We start from the raw sequence: 21,042 nt of genomic DNA on the forward strand, positions 1-21,042 counted from the left end.
CTTATTAATCTCTTTGTGTTGTTCTTAATTTCTTTTCACTTTTGTTATTATCATAAAAGAAATAAAACAAATCAAAAGATCGAACAAAAAGAAGGTTTGGGTGGCATAAAACCCTATTCTATTATTTTCTTTCATTATTTTCTTATGTATAATTATTTTAATTTTGGTCTTAACTAATAACTTGATCTAGAGCAACCTTTTTTTTTCACTCCATTAATGCAAATATGGAGGAGGATAGAGAGGCCACCATGACAAGATTCTTGAATGGTATAGACAAGAGCATTGTTGATCTTGTGCAGTTACGACATTATCTAGAGCTTGAGGACATCGTGAATGTGGCCATGAAAATTGAAAGGCAACTCAAGCGAAAAGGTCCAAGTAAGTTTGATTCTAAACTTAATTCGCGTTCTAGTTCTTCTAATTAGAAATCGAATTAGAGTAAAAAGAATGATAGATTTGCTAAGCCTAAAGTACATGAGAATAAGAATGAAAATGAAATAGGCAGCAAAAAACAAAGTTGAAAATCAAGCTAATCAATCTAGAAACTTGAAGTGTTTTAAGTGTCTTGGATAGGGTCATTATGCACGTGATTTCCCTAATAAGAGGACCATGATTATTAGAGATCAAATTATTGAATCTGAAAGTAAAAAAAAAAAAGTGATGATGAGAATGATGACATGCCAACTTTAGAGGATGTTAGTGATATTGAGTATGCTAAAGGGGATGTGTTATTAGTGCAACGCACACTTAATTTGCAATGTAAATATGATGAACATGGAGAGCAGTGTGAGAATATTTTTTCATACTCATTATTTAATTGTTATAAGTTGTATAACATGATTGTTGATAGCAGAAGTTGTACTAATGTTGTTAGTACTTTGCCTGTGGAAAATTACCAACCACAAAACACCCAAGGCCTTACAAGTTGCAATGGCTGAATGATAGTGGTGTTGTGAAGGTAAATAAGCAAGTACTATTTCTTTTTCTATTGGGAGATATAAGGATGAGGTGCTCTGTGATGTGGCTCCCATGTATGTTGGACATGTTTTGTTGGGAAGACCTTGGCAATATGATAGGCGTGTGATTTATGATGAGTTCAAGAGTCAATATGCCTTAACTATTAATGGACAAAAGTTCAATCTTTAACTATTACCCTCAAGGCATTTCCGATGATTAAATGAGAACTAAACAGTGATATGAAGAGCTTGAATCTTCATATGGACAAAATTTAGAGAGGGAGCAAAAAATAGTGAAAAGAGAAAAAGGTGAGGTGAGTGGTAAATGTGAGTGTGATGGGAAACGTGAGGTGAGAGAAAACAAGGGAGATGAGAGTGAAAGAAAAATGAATGTGTATGCAAAGCCAAGTAATGTGAGGAAAATACTATCCTTGAGGCAGCCCTTACTTGTACTCATGTACAAGGAAGTTTTGATGATTTTTAACAATCTTAACAAGGATTTGCTTAGTGTTACTCTTGAGCTTTTGGAGGAATATGAAGACCTCTTTCCCAAAGATATGCCTAAAGGATTACCAGCAATTTGAGGAATTGAACATCAAATTGATTTTATTTCGTGTGCAGGCATACCAAATAGGCCAGCATATAGATGCAACCCCGAGGAGACAAAAGAAATCCAAAGGCAAGCGAGTGAGCTTATGGATAAGGGGTACGTAAGAGAAAGCATGAGTCCATGTGCGGTTCCTATAATTTTAGTGCCTAAGAAAGATTGTTCATGGAGGATGTGTGTTCATTGTCGTGTCGTCAACAAAATAACAGTAAAGTATCTCCATTCTATACCTAGTCTAGATGACATGTTGGATGAATTGCATGGTGGTTGTGTGTTTTCTGAAGTTGATTTAAAATCTGGATATCATCAAATAAGAATGCGTAAGGGTGATGAATGGAAAACCACTTTAAAAAAAACATGGATTATATGAGTGGTTAGTCATGCCGTTTGGGTTAACTAATGTTTCAAGTACTAATATGCAATTGATGAATTATGTTTTGTGCGCTTTCATTGGAAAGTTTGTAGTGGTTTATTTTGATGATATTCTTGTGTATGGTAAATCTTTAGATGAGCATGTAACACACTTAAAGCTTGTTTTCTATGTCTTAAGGAAAGAGACATTATATGCTAATCTTAAGAAATGCACTTTTTGCACTAATGAAATTACTTTTCTTGGATATATTGTTAGTGACTAGGGAATTCATGTTGATTAAGCAAAAGGAAAAGTAATTAGAAAGTGCCAGAAACCTATTTGTGTGCATGATGTTAGGAGATTCATTAAGGATTTCTCTACAATTGCTGCACCTTTAATTGAATGCGTTAAAAACAATGTGGGTTTCAAGTGGGGAAAAGAACAAGATAATGCTTTTCGCTTGCTAAAAGACAAACTTAGTTCAACACCTTTACTTGCTTTGCCTAACTTTGCTAAAAACTTTGAGGTTGAGTGTGATGCAAGTGGAATAGGTATTGGCGGAGTCTTAATGCAAGAAGGAAGACCAATTGAGTTCTTTAGTGAGAAGCTAAGTAGAGCAAGTCTAAACTACCCAACTTATGACAAAGAGTTTATGCTTTGGTAAAAGCTCTAGAGACATGGCAACACTATCTTTGGTATAGGGAATTCATTATACACACTAACCACGAGTCTTTGAGATATCTCAAAGGACAAGGGAAGCTAAGCTGTAGGCATGCTAAATAGGTAGAATTTATTGAATCCTTTCCATATGTCATCAAGTACAAACAAGGTAAAAAGAATGTCATTTTTGATGATCTATCTAGAAGGTATGCTCTAATTTCTATTCTTGATGCAAAATTATTGGGTTTTGAGTTCATTAAGGACTTATAAAATTCAGACCATGATTTTGCTAATGTATATGGGGCATGTGAGAGAGGGGTTTTTGACAAGTTCTATAGAGATGATGGTTTTCTTTTTAAAGAAAACAAGTTATGTGTGCCTCAATCTTCTTCAAGAGAGTTACTTGTAAGAGAGGCACATGGTGGGGGTTTGATGGGGCATTTTGGCTACGAGAAAGACTTTAGATGCTTTCAGTAATCACTTCTTTTAGCCACAGATGAAAAGAGATGTTCAAAAAATATGTGAGAGATGCTTTACTTGTAAACAAGCTAAATCTAAAGTGATGCCTTATGAATTGTATACCCCACTTTCCATACCTAATGAACCTTGGGTAGACGCTTCTATGGACTTTGTTTTAGGATTACCTAGGTCAAGGGGAGGGAAAGATTCTATGTTTTATTGTTGTTGACAGGTTTAGAAAAATGGTACATTTCATTCAGTGCCATAAGACAGATGATGCAACTCATATTGTGGGGTTGTTCTTCAAAAAAACTGTGAGATTGCATGGAGTTCCAAGGAAAATTGTTAGTGATAGAGATGTCAAGTTTCCTAGTCACTTTTGGAAGACACTTTGGAGCAAGTTGAGAATAAAGCTTCTATTCTCAACAACTTGCCATCCATAAATGGATGGACAAATGGAGGTAGTCAATGGGACTCTTTCATAGCTATTGAGGGCAATAATTCAAAGAAATTTGAAGAATTGGAAAGAATGTTTGCCACACGTTGAGTTTGCATATAATAGGAGCATTCATGCGATAACAAAACTGTTCACCTTTTGAGGTTGTATATGAGTTCAATCTATTAACTCATATGGATTTACTGCCAAAAACTTAATGCGAGCTACTTGTGTTAGCTACAATCTAAGGCAGTGTACCTATCGATGCAGCTACAATCAAGAATGGAGCACTCATTCACCCTTTGGATGGAGCTTAGATGGCCAAGAACCACCAGAATTTCAGCAGCCTAATCTTGCACCATCAACTCAAGGTGAAGAGTTAGTGTCAGAGGAGTTGATGATGAGGTTTATTGCAAGTCTTGAGGATAGATTCCAACAAACAAAGAGGATACTTAAAGATCAACAAGCCTCGATTAACAACATAGAGCATCAAGTAGGCTTAATCTTCAAGTTACTAGCTGAAAAGCAATTGGGAACTCCATCAAACGCTACTGAATTCGATGAGTATTTGAGCGCCATCACTTTGCGTTCAGGTGAGAATTGTTCTGGTTTATCTACTATGTTTGACGATGATGCTTCTGTGTAGGACGATTTCTTGAACATGGAGATAGAACCAGAAAGGGAAGAGGCGAACATAATTCCTCTAAAAGACTATCAACACGAATGTACAGTTGATGATGCTGAGGTGCAGTTAGAGGAATTGTTGGTAGATTTTCCACAAGTCCCTTCAATGATGGAAGATGAGCACGAGTTATCCAATGAAGAAGTCTTGGAGGAGCTCGAGTTTCTTCTAGCAAGTGAACCAAGCCAGAGACTGAAGAAAACCATCGACACTCTTGAAGAAATTGCCCAACCATCGATCCTTCCAATTGTTAAAAGTCCAGCTTTCAAATTGGATGAGCCCCTACAGCATCATGACTACGTTCAATTATACGAGGAACGTGTTTTGCCCATCATACTGGCAGCTTGCTTGACAGTCGGGAAGAGGAAGTCGACGATTATCCCTGTAAGCGGATACTTAAAGCCATTTGCTTGGAAGAAGGATGGATGGTCGTCAATCCCCACCGTTTGCTTTTCACCATGAGTCTAGCTAAGAAGACTCATCACATCAAAAAGAAGCGCTTTTGGGATGCACCCCAAATTCTATTTTTCAATTTAAATAATTTACCCTTTATTGTGAACTTAGTTTGATTAGATTTTACAGTTTGTTTTTGGTAAGTTTTATTTATGTTGAGTGTATGAGTTGAGGACTTATTGGTTGTGCAGGTGAGAAAGAGTGAGAAAAAGTGAGAAAGTGCTGAGGATCGCAAGTTTTGCATTTTCTGGAGACCAACACGGGCGTGTTCAAGACCGTGTTCATTAACATGGCCCGTATTCTAATTGAAGAAAATCAAATGAAGATGAACACGTTCGCAGTAGTCCACACAGGCATTTATGCCCGACCGTGTCCCCAACACGTCGCCGTGTTCCATAAACACGGGCGTGTTCTCAGAAGTTGGTAAGTCAGCATGTTTTAATTCGCTTAACATGGCCCGATATCCAGACCTTGTTCATGAACATGGCCCCTGTTGGTGAACACGGACGTCTTCCGTACACTGCCTATATATATCACTTCATTTCGAAATGGCCAAAATTTTGCTCTCCTTTTAGTTTTAGCAATTCTCTCCTCTCTTACTATCTCACTTCTTATTTCTCATCTCGAAGGCCTTGGATATTGCGTTTGTCGAGTAAGTACCCTCCAACTTCATTTTCCATTATTTTATTTTGATATTAGTTCGAATTTATGTTTTCTTTGTGTTCGAATTTGTGTTTTAATATTTTTTTTAGTTTATTTCCTTATTTTATTATTGGGTGCATGCATTTACATTCATATTTGTGCTTAATTTTCTTTTGTTTTCTTTAATATAGTTTATATACTTAACTTGCTCATATTTTCCGTTTTTCTTTTCTACCATTATTCATGATTGTGATTAATTCTTTATTTTTTCTCTTTATTATTATTGTTGGCCGCTAAACAATAGGCTCTGTCATATATAGTCGACTCTGTTGTATCTGTTTTATATTAGCATGTTGGTTTGCCTTGTGATGGCGAAGTTAAACTCCATGTGGATAAATTGAAAATTTAATTGGTTAGAATTGGTTGGTAGTATTGTGGATTGAATTTTCTTTGCAGGACATTGAGCGGTTTAATTTTATCAAGTTAAATTGTTCGGTTTGTCCATTTTATGCCGTTATGCTGCCAAAATTTCGTTGATCCTTAGTACTAACAAATTTCTTTTTCAGGTACCACGTCCACCAGACGAGGATCAGGAGTTCATAAGAGGAGACGGATCGATGGTTCCTCTTCCTCTCGATCGTCAAGCGCTGCACCGACTAGTTCAGGCCAAATTAGACCACCGCAGCGCCATCGATTCCTACTTTTCCAAAGGTAGCCCACCTTAGAGCAGAGATATCAATCGATGAGGCACAAAGATTTGGGAGAGGGGCATAGGATAGACTGGCCAGTACTGGAGACCGTCGGACTTGCAGCTGCAGTCCACCGATATCTTGAGACGCCCTCATTTCAGCATTTCTTTGAGATAGTTGAACCAACATATAGGGAGTTGACTGTGGAGTTTGCCAGCACTTTCTTTGTGCAGAGCTAGTTGCGGGATTTCCAACAACCGGATGCGATCAGTTTCAGATTAGCAAAGCAGACTTTCATGATGAGTGTACAGTAGTTTGGGGTACACTTGGGCTTGTGGACTGACAAGGATATCGCTGGGAAGTTTTATAGTCGCTGTATACACACGCCTGGTGTGTCATATCCGTAGATGTGGGCTGAGATTTCTGATGACACTGAGGGTTACAGTGCCAGCCAGTCCAAGGCGTCTAACTTGCCTAAGGGACTGCGGTACTTGCATGCATTGTTGGTTAGGACCATAACTGGCAGGGGAGATAGCGGTGGTGTAGTTACCCAGCCGGACCTGTTTATACTTTACAAGATGCATCAAAGACCACCACGACATGGGGTACTTATTGGCCAGACAGATCAGTGCCTTCTGCAAAAACTCAAAGAAGGTATTTTTCTGTTTTGGGACTTACATTACTCGACTGGCTAGGAGCTTAGGAGTTTTGGAGGAAGCGATACCATATTTGACAGAGCTAGGGGTGATGGAGACATTGGGACTTCCCTAGATGGTTAGTATGGGGATGGTGACTCATAGGCAGGGTCCGCTAGGACCAGAGTATAGACTGAGGAATGCTCTCTTGGCAGAACTGAGAGAGGAGCGACCTGCCCCATGAGCCCATGGTACACAGGATGTCCCACCTTCTTCTGATATTCTAGAGTCTTCCTCTATACCGTCTACTTCAGCTCCTTCTGGTTCTTCATCAGCTGTTTTAGAAGTCTCCCCAATTGAATTTAGAGAGCTGCAGCTTAGAGTGCAGAGGTTGGCAGAGGAGCAGCAGCAGCATTTCATTCGATAAGAGGCTTTTCAACAACACCTTTTACAGCGTCAGGCTGAGTTTCAGAGCCAGATGATGGCTCAGTTTGAGAGGCAGAGGGCTATGCTTCAAGCCTTGATTGAGTAGGGAGGTAGGTTAGAAGCCTCTATGGCCAACGAAATGTTTGATGATATTTTTACTACAGACTTTGCACCTGCCTGTCCACAGAGCCAGGTTCCAGTGCAGAGCCATTTTGACATCCCTTTAGCGGATGATCCAGGTGAGCCTCCCTCTCCGACTGAGCACCCTTCGACACAACAGCCTAACGAGCCTCGTATTGACGCTGCTCCTACTGATCCACCAGCTCCTGCATGTGACACTACTTCCGATCGTCAGAGAGCAGCCACTCCACCACAGATCAGCCAGCGCCCTGATATACCTCATGATGCACCTCTTTTCACTCCGGAGCTATAGTCAGGGCAGTATTAGTTCTTTTTCCTTTTTCATTTCTTATATTTTATACACTGAGGACAGTGTGTCCTTTAAGTGTGGGGTGGGTGATATTTATCCCATCTTAGTTATTTGTTTATTCTTTGTGCAATTTTTTTGTAAAATTTTGAAAATTTTTCACTTTGTTTCAATGCTCTTACTGTTGACTTGCTTTTGAAATCCTGTTTATGTCAATGTGATCAGGTAAAACCGATAGTGTTGAGTTTTGCGGAAGAATGTAAGATAATTAGTTTGAGTTTTGCACTAAGTTGCTTTGGTTTATTTAATTCTGTTTTGATGATTTTTGTTTGGAACCTACTCAAAAGCACACTTGTGAGAAATTGAGCCTAAATTGTAAGCATACACTTTAAATGCTTGTATTTATTTCTTGTTGAGAGTGCCGATTACTCTCTTTACTTTTAGAACTTGCTCGGTAATGCTTATGAGGGCCATAAGGAGAGTTTAACATTTTGGTATGATAGAGGCACTTAGGTTTTTCATTCTAGCCGAATAGCCTTCATTCGTTTATTGATTCTGTAGATAACCCCTTCTTTCACCATTTCTTTTATCATATTCCATTACCACTTAGTTTTATTCTGCTTTGGGTTATGATTTTGCATATGAGTTGTTTTTATTGGGAATTTTTATCTTAGGAATAGCGTTGGAATCTTGTAGCAGCTTATTTCAATCCAAAAAGAAATTCACTCTATTATGTGAATGTTCTTCCCTTATGAAAAAAAAAAAGAAAAAAAAAAGAAAAGAAAAGAAATAGAAGAATAAGAGGGAAAGGTGATGAAAAGAAAGAAAGTAAGCGAGCTAAACATTTTGACTTGATTCTTGTTTCCCACTTTAGACTACTATCCATTGTTTACCACTTGTGATCATTCTGACTTGTGTGCATGTCATGTATTTCATTGCAGAACACCATAGGTTCAACTCTGACCAAATTTACCTACCCCTACCTAATCCCCATTACAACCCTTATAAAGACCTTTTGACATGATTGTTGACTCTCCATAAGTGGTAAAAGTACGATTTAAGAGCAAGCATATAGTAAGTAAGGCAGTAGTTGATGCATTGAGCGATTAAACACTACCCTTTAAATACTTTGAGTGATTTAGAGTGAATCTGGTGAGGAGTTGGTTCTGAATAATTTTGTTAAGACAGTATTTTGCAAATTATTGGCATCTTGGTTGCGATACTTGAGTTGATTGCTTCATTTCTTTTTGTTTGACTTACGCTTGTTAAGGATATGTGTAGGGGCTCTATAGCTTGTTTGTTAGTTTAAGTGTTGTTCCTTAGTGGTTTATTTTCTTTATTTTACTTTTGATTGCTTGAGGACAAGCAATGAGCTAAGTATGGGGTTATTTGATGTGCGTAAAATACACACATCTAAATGGAGTTTTTAAGCTTGATTTTATAGACATTTGGATGTGAATTGGTCCCAACACTCACCCTATGCGTCTGTTTGTGTGCATTAGGTCCAAAAGAAGTCAAAGGATGATAAAGGGAAGAATTGGAGCATAATTGGACATCAAAGCTGCCGAAACAAGCTAAGTACGAGCATGAGGAAGCTGAACAAGGTCGTGTTGGTTTCAATACTGGCCGTGTTCCCAACACGGGCACCAACACGGCCGTGTTGGACATCAAAGAAGAAGTAGATCTTATGAAGCATGGCCACAGAGAGTAACACAGCCAGGAACACCAAACCGTGTTCCCAACACGGCTAGGAACATGGACGTGTTGGCAGGCGACAGGGGGAATTAGTTAAATGAACGAAGAGAGGAAGAAAGAAAAGAGAGCGGGGGAGAATGTCCCAAACCCTAACTTTTCTCTCCCTAAGGGTTTTCTGAGCTGAAACCAAGGGAAAAGGAGACTTGGATCAAGGTTTCAATCGGATTCCCTTCAAGGATTGAAGATTGGCGAGGTTCGTTGATTGGCTTTCAAATCGAGCAAGGGGAACAAGGATCGATTCAAGATTGACCAAGAGGAATTGGGGCTGTTTACTCTCATCCAAGGGTGTAATCAGGTTTTCTCTACCTTTACTCTTTATTGTAATTGTATTCTTATGGATTTTGATAATGAACATGATTAGCTAGATTGATGAAATCCATTAGGATTTCTTTACTATGTTTGCTTAGTATTATATTATTGGATTGTTTGGGTTAGTTTTGTATTCTTCTTGTTTTCAGTATTAATAAGAGAATGCATTATTCATGAGACGTTGTGAATTGTGTGTTTAGATTGCTTTGTGTGATTGAGAAGTCCATTTGGCAATTGGAATCTTGAATAGCAAGAACTGGTTAATAATCCCTTAGAGATAAGGATAATTAGCTAGCTGGATTAAGAATTAACAAAGCTTAATAGTGGCGGATTGAAGCTTAATGCTAATTTAAGAATAAATCGTTAGGAAGAGATTCCAACTTTAGGTTATTAGGTTTAGAAATTCAGTTATCGAGAGAGAGAAACCGAATTCGGTTAAGAATTCGTCCACGGGTAGCATAATTAGACTCACCAATCCTTTATCTTTTGTTTGATTGCCAACTAGTTTAGGTTCCCTCTTGGTTTGCTTTCTTGTCTTGGTTATTTTAGTTATCAATTACTCCTGCATCTCCCTTAGAACTTAGATTGTAGCTATTAGTTAGTTTAGAAAGTATTCATTACGCATTTGAGGTTAATATAACAAAGAACAAAGGAGTAACTCTGGGCTTTCAATTTCCCGAGGAATACGACCTTGATACTCGCCATTAGTGCTAGACTGCATCGATAGGTACACTACCTTAGATTATCGCTAACACAAGTAGCACACATCAGGGTTCTTTCAAGAACTTTATGAACTTATCTAGACTCGCGCTAGAGCACATTATCGCTCACGTCCTTCCTTTTGTGTTCTTTGTCTATCCTTATTTTTAAATCAATTGGATTTGATCTTGATCCTTATACTTAGTCATATGGAAGAGAACAAAGAACTTGTGACTTTTCTCCTTATCAAATAAAAAATCCTACCTATGTTCTCTCATTTTATTCGATTATTTTGTGCCTCTCTTTCTAACCTATGTCTAGTAGGTTTTCTTTTGGAGATTATAAACACGAGTGTTTAGTGAAAGCAAGTGGAAGTGGCAATCATAAGCACCGATCCAATGCTTAGTCAAATGCGAAGAAAGAAAATTAGTTGATCGAGTACTAATATCATTCTCCGAATGATTGCGGACAAATCTTCTAGAAGAAAGAGGGATCGACAAGAATCGAGGCACGCCCCAATATCCTGATTCATGTTTTGCACCATTAGAATCTCCATCATTCCATGTTCCTCTCATTTCTTGTTCCTCTGTGCACGAGGACTTTGTGCTAAAGTTCACATTAATTCGGATATTGATATTAATACTCAATTAACTAATTTTCTTTTTTCACATTTGTCCAAGCATTGGATAGGTGCCTGTGATTGCCACTTCCATGGGGTTTAACTCAACGCACGTGTTTATTCTCACTAAAGAGAACCAAACCATCATACGAGACATCGATTAGTAAGTGACAAACAAAAGAAACGAGCGAATGAGAGTATAGATAGGATTCGTATCCAATAAGGAAAGATATCGCAGTTCTTTATTCTCCTCTATGGCTAAGTGTATGGATGAAATCGAATTGATTTAAACACAAAGGTAGACAAAGAACATAAAAAAAAGAATGACGTGAGTGACAAGTCTAGGTTCGCTAGTGCGAGTCTTCATAAGTCCGCAAAGTTCTTGAAATTACCCAAAACTTAATTCTCCGCAATGTAGAAACTCAAATAATATGCTCATTAGCCTCAAATATTCAGTTGCATGCGGTTTTCATATTGCAAAAGCACTCATTCCATAAGAAGAAGAAACTAGAAGCTAAATATGGATAAATAAATAAGGAAAGATGAATAAAGTCAAGTCAAATCAAGAATCAGAGAGGAGTTGACTGGCCAATAACTCTCATAATTCTAAATCTTATGAGCCAACTTAACGAAAGAAAGGAGAAATTCACGTGGGCCTACTTAAAAACTCTTCGGATAAATTACTTCATTATATGCATCCCAAACATAAAAATGTATGATTCTCGCTTGGATTAATCGAAAGCAACATGATTTCTCCATCACACGCACAGATTTGCCTCTCCTCTTATGTGATAATCAAGTCATGCTCCAATGCTATCGATCAAGCTTATCAATTACGTTTTCGTGATTCCTTAATGAAAACAAGGAAAAGTTTGCATAGGTGTACCTATTAAGACTCCAACTCAATTTACTTGATTATATGCCTCCCAAATATCAAAATGCATGCATTCCTACTTGTCTTAATCGAAAGCAACATGATTTCTCTCTTATGTAGATGGATTTAATCCATGCATTCCTACTTCGTCTCATGCTGCTTGATCACCAAGTTACAACCGAATGGCATCGTCAATCTTGTCTATTGCGTTCCCATGATTCTTTAACGAGAATAAAGGGAAATTTGCATCGGTGTACCTAATAATACTCCGACCCAATTTACTTCGTTATACGCTTGCCAAACATCAAAACATGCTCATTCCCACTTGGATTAATCAAAAGTAACATGAGGAAGATGCAATGGTGCATATCTTGAATTAGAATATTATGGAAGACTAGAATTGCAGCACGCCCCAATGTTCTGATTCAGGATTTGCACCATTGGAATCTCCAACATTCCTTGTTCCTCTCATTTCTTATTCCTCTAGACACGAGGACTCTTGATGACATATGGATTGGTGTAAGAAATCATAGAAATGCAATTGATAAGTTTTACAGGTGGCTTTCAATTAAGGCATGACTTGATGATCAAGTAGGACGAGACACAAATCTACGCGTGTAAGGGAGAAACCATGTTGCTTTCAATTAATCCAAGCAGGAATGTGCGTGTATTAATGTTTGGGACACAATGACGAAGTAATTTTGGCCAGTGTAATTAGGTAGGCCCACGCGAATTTCCCTTTATTTTCGTTAAACTGGCTCATAAAATTTAGGACTACAAGAGTTGTTAACCAATCAACTCCTCTCTGGTTCTTGAGTTTGACATTATTTTATTATTGCGAAACGCCTTATTCCATAAGAAGTAGAAACTACAAGCTAAATATGAATAAATAAAAAATGAAAGGTGTGTTTAGACTTTAGGTTCTAATTCTTGATCATCTTAATTTTGATTTAGAGGGATCCTAGGACTGAATTTCAATTTGTTATTGGGTTTGCACTCAAGTAATACACGGGTTCATAATACGCAAAAAGGGTTTGTATGTTCTTATAGTTGGAGGTTCTCATCATTTTGTATTAGAGCAAGGCTCTTGAAATTAGGTTACGTATTTTTCTTTTTAAGTCTGGTTTCATTTCTTCTTGTTGAAATTCAAAATTATATATTTTTTTAAATATCTTCTTGTCCTTTGCAAGCCGAATTGCCTAGTTTTCTTTTATTGCACATCTTCATCTTTAGCTTCGAGTTGTATTAAAATTAAAAAAAAAAATAAAAAAGAAGAAAAGAAAAAGAAAAAAAATATAAAAAAGTCAAAAGTTAAAAGAGAAAGAAATAACAACCTGAAAATTAGTTGATCATTTGTCTTGTGATTGCTAGTTTGTGCAAAAAAAAAGTAATTTTTATAGGCTATTTGCATAAGAACTTGATTGATCTCATTAAAAATGCATAGAGCCTTCAGTTTCTCATCATATCCATTGATTTTATGGTTGTTTATTCGATTTGAGTTCATTCTTTTGTAAATTCTGGTCATTGGAGCCGTTCTAGCTCTTTTGATTGCAAAAATTATTCTCGTTCAAATTCTATCTTCGTGCTTTGATTCTTACTTCATCTTTGCCGTAACTATTTTTTTATCATATTAAGATTCAAAATATCATTAATAGGCTGTCTATATGAAATGTATTTGGCCTAGGGGGGATAAAATACAATTGAATCTTAGTTGTGTTTCTTGATATGTTATTTGCCTCTTTTTAAGTTTTGCATCATTTGTTGGTTCTAATTTTCTATCATACATGTGATAGTTGTTGTTTTGTCCTTTTTCTTTACCTATTTGCATTAACTAAGTGTTTTGAACTTTGGGCTCTAAGTTCTTTGCAAGCTAGTGATAAATTTTGTGTGTGAAAAGTGATTCACATAAGAATACTCTAGATGCAAGCTTGAGAGGTTTGAGGGCAGCCTTGTGTGTGCATTATTTGTGAGGAAACACGAGTGAACAACCTCATTATTTGAGAGTAAACACGTGAGGGAGTGTTGTGAGGCCCTATTTCTCTATTTGCACTAACCTTTTTTTTGCAGAAATAAAAACAAAAAAAATATATGTCAAGTGAAGGAAAAATGGGTGATGACTCAAAATCACTCGCACATGGGATTTCAGAGGTATAAATGAGGTAAAATGAGAGGGTTAATAACACACTTGCAAACATCAATGAAGCCTTCGAGAGGGTGATGCAAAGATTGGACATGAATGACAACCAAAGGCATGATATGGAGCAAAATAGAGCTAGGCTGCAAGTTGCTCAACATAATAGGCAGCTTGGTGCTAGTGTGGTGGATGAGTATGAGGAGAAAGAGTACGTTGATGAGGAGGAGATTGAAGGCTTTGGTCAAGGCTATGGTAGAGGAAAGAGGAAAAGCTGAGGCAATGGAATAGGAAGAGGTAATAGACTTATTGAATTGAGGGGCTATAAGGATCAGGTAGATAGGAATCTGAGCAGCATTAAGCTTAGAATTCCTCCATTCATTGGTAGGACAGATCAAGAGGCTCATATAGACTAGGAAAAGAGAATTGATCTTCTCTTTGATTACTACATTTTTCTGAGGAGAAACAATTGAAGATGGTGGTTACTCAGTTTAATGAGTATGCTTTGGTGTGGTAGGATCAATCGGTGACTAGTACGAGAAGAAATTTGGAGGAGCCCATTCGTACTTGGCATGAGCTTAGAACCATCATGAGGAGGAGGTTTGTTGCCTAGGTACTTCAATAGGAAGATCCATTAAAAACTTCAAAATTTAAAGCAAGGTACTCGGTATGTGAAGGATTATTATAAGGAGATGGAGCTACTGATGGCTCGAGCAGATTTGAATGAAGATAGATAGTCCACTATGGCACATTTTCTTGGAGGTCTTAATCGAGATGTGGCGGATAGAGTGGAGCTTCAAAATTATGTGGAGCTTGTTCACCTTGCCATTAGTATGGAAAAGTAGTTGAAAGCTAGGGGTGCAGTTAGGAGTGAGTTTAGAAGGGTTCCTAGTAATAGGCCTAATTAGTCTAATGCTTGGAAAAATAACAAATAGAGTGAAGAAGGGGCTGCTAAGGAAGTCAATAGAAATAAACAAATGGCAGGCAACAAAGGATTTAGCCAAACCGAACCTAGTAAGGAGAAAAGAAGAGACATCAAGTGCTTTAAGTGTCAAGGGTGAGGGCACATTGCTTCCTAGTGTCCTAATAAGCATACGGTGGTGACTCTTGACTATGGAGAGATAGTATCTGAGAATAAAGAAGAGGAAGAAGATGAGATGCCACCATTAGAGGATTGTAGTGATGATGGCATTGAAGATCCAAAAAAAGGTGACCCTTTGGTTGCTAGGTGCACACTCAATATGCAAGTGAGTGAAGAAAACACTTTAGGGCAATAAAAGGACAATACTTTCCACACGAGATGCCAAGTACAAAGCAAGGTATGTAATGTAATTATTGATAGTGGTAGTTGTAGTAATGTTGCTAGTACATTAATGGTTGAAAAATTATTCTTGAATATTATTCCGCATCCTAAACTGTATAAACTTATGTGGTTGGATAATTATGGTGAAATAAAGGTTAGTAAGCAAGTCATAGTATCATTTTGCATTGGTAGATATTCAGTTAAGGTACTTTATGATGTAGTTGCTATGCATGCCGGACAAATCTTATTAGGTAGGCCTTGGCAATTTGGTAGGAAAGTGATGCATGACAGCTTTTTAAACCGATAGTCTCTGATTAAGGATGGTAGAAAGATTACTCTTACACCACTTACTCTTAAGGATGTGCATGAGGATCAATGTAAATTAGATAGGAAGAGAGTAGAGGCTGAAAATAAAAAGAAAATAACACACACACCCATTATTGAGAGTGAGGGTAGTATTCGACCAAGTGAGAGTAAGAAAAAGAAAAGGGTTTCTTGGTAAGGGATAATGATATTCAACATGCATTGTATTCAATAAGATGTGTTTTATTGTTACTTATAAAGATGTCTATTTGAATACTAACAACCTTGATCTTTCTTTGCCGAGAGAGTTTTTGGATCTTTTGTAGGAGTTTGATGATGTCTTTCCTAAGAGATGCCTAATGAATTACCTCCAAAACATGGAATAGAACATCAAATTGACTTCATTCATGAGGCTACCATATTTAATAGACCAACCTATAAAAGTAATCCTAAAGAGATAAAGGAGCTTAAAGGCAACTGAAGGAGTTAATGACAAAAGGTTATGTGCGAGAAAGTTTGAGTCCATGTGCGATTCTAGTAATTCTTATGCCTAAGAAGGATGGAATTTGGCAAATGTATGTGGATTGCTGTACAATCAATAAAATAACAGTAAAGTATCGTCATCTTATTCCTAGGTTAGATGATATGCTTGATGAGTTGTATGGTGCTTGTTTCTTTACTAAGATTGACTTGCGTTCTGGTTACCATCAAATTAGGATGAAAGAGGGTGATGAATGGAAAACGGAATTTAAGACTAAACATGGGTTGTATGAGTGGTTAGTCATGCCTTTTGGGTTAACAAATGCACCTAGCACATTTATGAGATTGATTAACCATGTCTTGTGTGAGTTTCTTGGTAAACCTGTAGTTGCGTATTTCAATGATATCTTGATTTATTCTAAATCATTAGATGAGCATATTGTGTATGTGCATAGAGTTTTAGAGGTTCTTAGGTTAGAGAAGTTGTTTGCTAATCTTGCTAAATGTAGTTTTTGTCTAGAGAGTATTGTTTTCTTAGGATTTATTGTTAGTTCTAGAGGTTTAGAGGTTGATGAAGAGAAAGTAAAAGCCATTAGGGATTGGCTGACACTTATCAACATCAATCAGGTTTGGAGTTTTCATGGTCTATCTAGTTTTTATAGGAGACTCATTAGGGATTTTAGTACCATTGCTGCACTACTGAATGAACTTGTTAAGAAAAATATTCCTTTTCATTAGGGTGGTGCACAAGAACATGCATTTTCATTACTTAAGGAAAAATTATGTCATTCACCTTTGTTATCTTTACCCGATTTTGATAAAACTCTTGAGATTGAATATGATACTAGCAGAGTAGGAATTGGGGTTGTTTTGATGCAAGAGCAAAGGCCAATTTGTTATTTTAATGAAAAGCTAAATGGGGCAGCCTTAAATTACCCAACCTATGATAAGGAGCTTTATTCTTTAGTTCGAGTAGTTCAGACATGGCAACGCTACCTTTGGCCGGGATTTTAGTACCATTGCTGCACTACTGAATGAACTTGTTAAGAAAAATATTCCTTTTCATTAGGGTGGTGCACAAGAACATGCATTTTCATTACTTAAGGAAAAATTGTGTCGTGCACCTTTGTTATCTTTACCCGATTTTGATAAAACTCTTGAGATTGAATGTGATACTAGCGGAGTAGGAATTGGGGCTGTTTGGATGCAAGAGCAAAGGCCAATTTGTTAGTTTAGTGAAAAACTAAATGGAGCAGCCTCAAATTACCTAACATATGATAAGGAGCTTTACTCTTTAGTTCGAGCACTTCAAACATGGCAACACTACCTTTGGTCGAAGGAGTTTTTCATCCATATAGACCATGGGAGTTTGAGGTATCTCAAGAGGCAAGATAAGTTGAACCATAGGCATGCTAAATGGGTGAAGTTCATAGGAACTTTTCCATACGTGGTTAAGTACAAGAAGGGTAAAGAAAATGTGGTACCGGATGCACTATCACGAAGGTACACTTTACTTAGTAATCTTAATTCTACTTTGTTGGTTTTAAGTTTGTTAAGGAGTTATATGATCAAGATAATGATTTTGGTGATATATTTACTTCTTGTGCTAAAGGAGCTGCCTATGAAGATTTTTATTTCTATGAGGGATTTCTTTTTAAAAAAAACCGCTTATGTGTTCCTAGTTGTTCTTTATGCATGATATTAGTGAGAGAGGCACATGTGGGCGGTTTGATGGGGCATTTTGGTGTGAATAAGACCTATGAAATTTTGTGTGGCCATGTATGAAGCATGATGTGAGCAAAGTATGTGAGAAATACCTTGCATGTTTAAAGGCAAAGTCTAAATTGCAACCACATGGATTGTATACACCTTTACTTGTTCCTAGTATGCCTTGGGTAAATATTTCTATGGATTTTATTCTTGTATTGCCTAGAACTAGGAAAGGTAGGGATAGTATTTTTGTTGTGGTGGATAAATTTAGTAAGATGGCATATTTTATACCATGTCATAAGACTGATAATGCTACACATATTGTAGACTAGTTCCTTAGGGAAGTTGTGCAATTGCATGGATTACCCAAGACTACAGTTAGTGATAGGGATGTGAGGTTTCTAAGTCATTTTTGTCGTTTGTTATGAGCTAAATTATGGACTAAATTGTTGTTTTCTTCTACTTATCATCCACAGACCAATGGTCAGATTGCGGTTATTAATAAGACTTTTTATTCAACTACTTCGTGCTTTTAATTTCTAGGAATTTGAAATTATGAGAGGATTTATTACCATTTGTTGAGTTTGCATATAATAGGATTGTTCATAGCACTACACAGACTTCACCTTTGAAATTGTATATGGTTTTAATCAACTGACTCCTCTTGATTTGAGTCCTTTACCTCTTAATAAGCTTGTTAGTATTGAAGGTACAACTGATAAGCATCATACTACATATGTTTTCATGCCCGATTGTTCACATTTTTATGCATGATTATCCCGTTTTATGCTAGAATCACCTGTCTTTTGTTTCCCTTTTCGCTTCGTGTCATTTCGAAGGACACCATCGAATCGAGGGAAATCACGTGTGATTACGGAGCAAAATCCATCAAATTGGGCGAGAACAAGCACCCTGAGGGTTGAGCACGGCCTGGACTCGGCCGTGCTGAATTATCAAGAGGCTATCCCCAATTGTGCCATTTCGTACGCTAGCCACCACGGCCTCGGCCTCGTGGTGGATCAGACCGCCTTGGGCACGGCCTGTGGTGGCTCGGCCTGTGAGACTCCACAGATTCAGACCTTTGGACTCGGCCGTCTTTGAATCAAGACACTGGACTCGTGGTCTACTGAATCAACTATATAGGCGATTTTGAATTCTAATTGAAGAGGACGATTTTTTGACTCAATTCCAAGACACACACTTAATCAAATATTTCCTATACCTCAATTGTAGACCTGGAGAGATCAATTTTCATCAATTGAAGGGGGGATTCCACTTATTCCAACATCGAATTGAAGATCAAGACAAACTTTGGGAGCATTCAAGAGGCAACTAGGGTTTGAGATTTTTAATTTGCAAATTTGGGGTTTCTCATTCAGCTTGAAAGAGAAGGGTGTAAATACCTTTAATTTGTTTTTCCTTATTTTGTTCTCTAATTGCTTTGACTATGAACATGAGCAGCTAGATCTTTTGAATCCATTAGGGTTCACCTTTGTTGATGGATTATGCTTAATTGTTAGTTTTTTATAATTGTCATTCTTGCAATCTTCTTGCTATTCAGTAATAAAAGTTTGATGCAGTTAAGTTGAGACGTTGGATTAATTGTTTATTAGGTTGTTTATTGACATTGAGAAATGCTTGTTACAACTGGATTTTGAATAGTAAGGACTGGTAGTTAACACTTAGAGATGAGGTTGATTTACTCGCCGGATTAAGAACTAACAACTCTTAATAGTCTTAAATCATACTTAATGCTAATTTGTAGTAATCTGATAGGAAGAGATTCCATTAGGTTAGTACAGGTTTAGGAATCCGATAAGCTCGAGAGAGGAACCGGGATTCAATTCAGGATTTAGGCACGGGTAAGCAAGATCGGCAATCCATAAAATTCATCTTTAGAATTCCATCACTTAGGCTCCCTTTTGGATTTATTTCTCTCTTTACAATTGTCTTTTAATTGTCCATTGTTGTCCTTCATTTACTTAATTGCACTCATAACCATTAGCTGGTATGTTAGAACTTTCACACCCTATTTCAGACTAGATAACATAGCAAGCAGTAGTAACTCTAGGTTCACCCGATCTCCAGGGATACGACCTTGATACTCACTAGTGCTAGGCTGCATCGGTAGGTTCACTGCCTTAGGTGTAGGTTGCATAAAGAACCCATCAAGTTTTTGGCGCCGTTGCCGGGGAACTGTAACGGTGAACTAGAGTGAATTGTTTTTGTGTTAATTTAGTCATTATTTGTTTTATTCATTTATTCTTTAATTTTATTATTATTTATTATTATATTATTTTTGTTGATCGGTGGTTGTGTGGACTTTCGGTTTCAGGTAGTTTATGACCAGGAGCTCAAAATCGAATCTTATAGAGCCTCTATCTGATCCAGAACGATCCTTCAGACTCTTAAGGAAGAGGTTGCAATTAGAAGAGGAGGAGATTGAGGTTGAGATACCTGTGGATAGACTAGACACGATGGAAAACCATGACCCCCACGCCGATGAGGATCAGAGGACGATGTACGAGTTTGCTCGACCATCTTTGGATGGGACGAAAACTAGTATAGTCGGACTGTCAGAAGGCCAACAATTTTGAGATAAAGGCCAATGTTATCCGGATGATCCAACAAAGCGTGCGGTTTGGAGGATTGCCCGGTGAGGATCCCAATGCACATATCTCCAACTTTTTAGAGATTTGTGACACATTCAAAATAAATGGAACAACCGATGATGCCATTCGGCTGAGATTGTTTCCATTTTCCTTGAGGGACAGAGCAAAGAGATGGTTGCAATCTCTTCCACAATGCAGACGATCACTACCGGAAGGCGTTGGTAGAAAAATTTTATATAAGTATTTTCCTCCCGCTAAAACCGCTAAACTTAGAAATGACATATCTTCTTTTGTGCAGTTTGATGATGAAAGCATGTCGATGCATGGGAGAGATTTAAAGATCTTTTGAGATGCCGCCCACATCACGGATTGCCGCAGTGGATGCGGTTCGACCTTCTACAATGGGTTGAACCTCGCAACGAGGCGGAGATGGTGGATGCTGCAGCAGTGGGGCGCTAAACAGGGAAGACGCCCCGAGCAAGCTCAGAACTTGATAGAGGAAATGGCCATGAACAACTATCAATGGCAATCCTCTAGGAGCCGACCAGGAAGACAAGGAGTGGTCAACCAAGTGGACTCTACAGCAGCCTTGGCAAGTGGAGCTTCTAGCCAAGAAGATCGACCAACTCAGATCTTGGGTTCACGCAATGAACGTTGGTCGCGAAGTTTTATGGTGGCCCGCATTACGGTCTGACTGTCTGCGGGAGGTATGTTTGCTTCATCTTCTATTAGTTTTCCATCTAATTCTACTATATCTTCCGATGTTGAACAGGGTTGATTATATGGGAATGCCCCAAGACAGTAGAATAACCCCTACAAAGAA

At 37.7% G+C, this 21,042-nt stretch overlaps 1 non-coding gene across 1 annotated transcript; it reads right to left on the reverse strand.

Annotated features, from left to right (window-relative positions):
* Window positions 1-20,484: 20,484 nt before the first annotated feature.
* Window positions 20,485-20,590, reverse strand: LOC125369067. The gene has a single exon (XR_007214560.1). It is a non-coding gene; the product is annotated as a small nucleolar RNA R71 (small nucleolar RNA).
* Window positions 20,591-21,042: the final 452 nt, after the last annotated feature.

The sequence above is a fragment of the Ricinus communis genome, chromosome 1 (assembly GCF_019578655.1).
Source record: "Ricinus communis isolate WT05 ecotype wild-type chromosome 1, ASM1957865v1, whole genome shotgun sequence".
In the NCBI taxonomy this organism is placed as follows: Eukaryota; Viridiplantae; Streptophyta; class Magnoliopsida; order Malpighiales; family Euphorbiaceae; genus Ricinus; species Ricinus communis.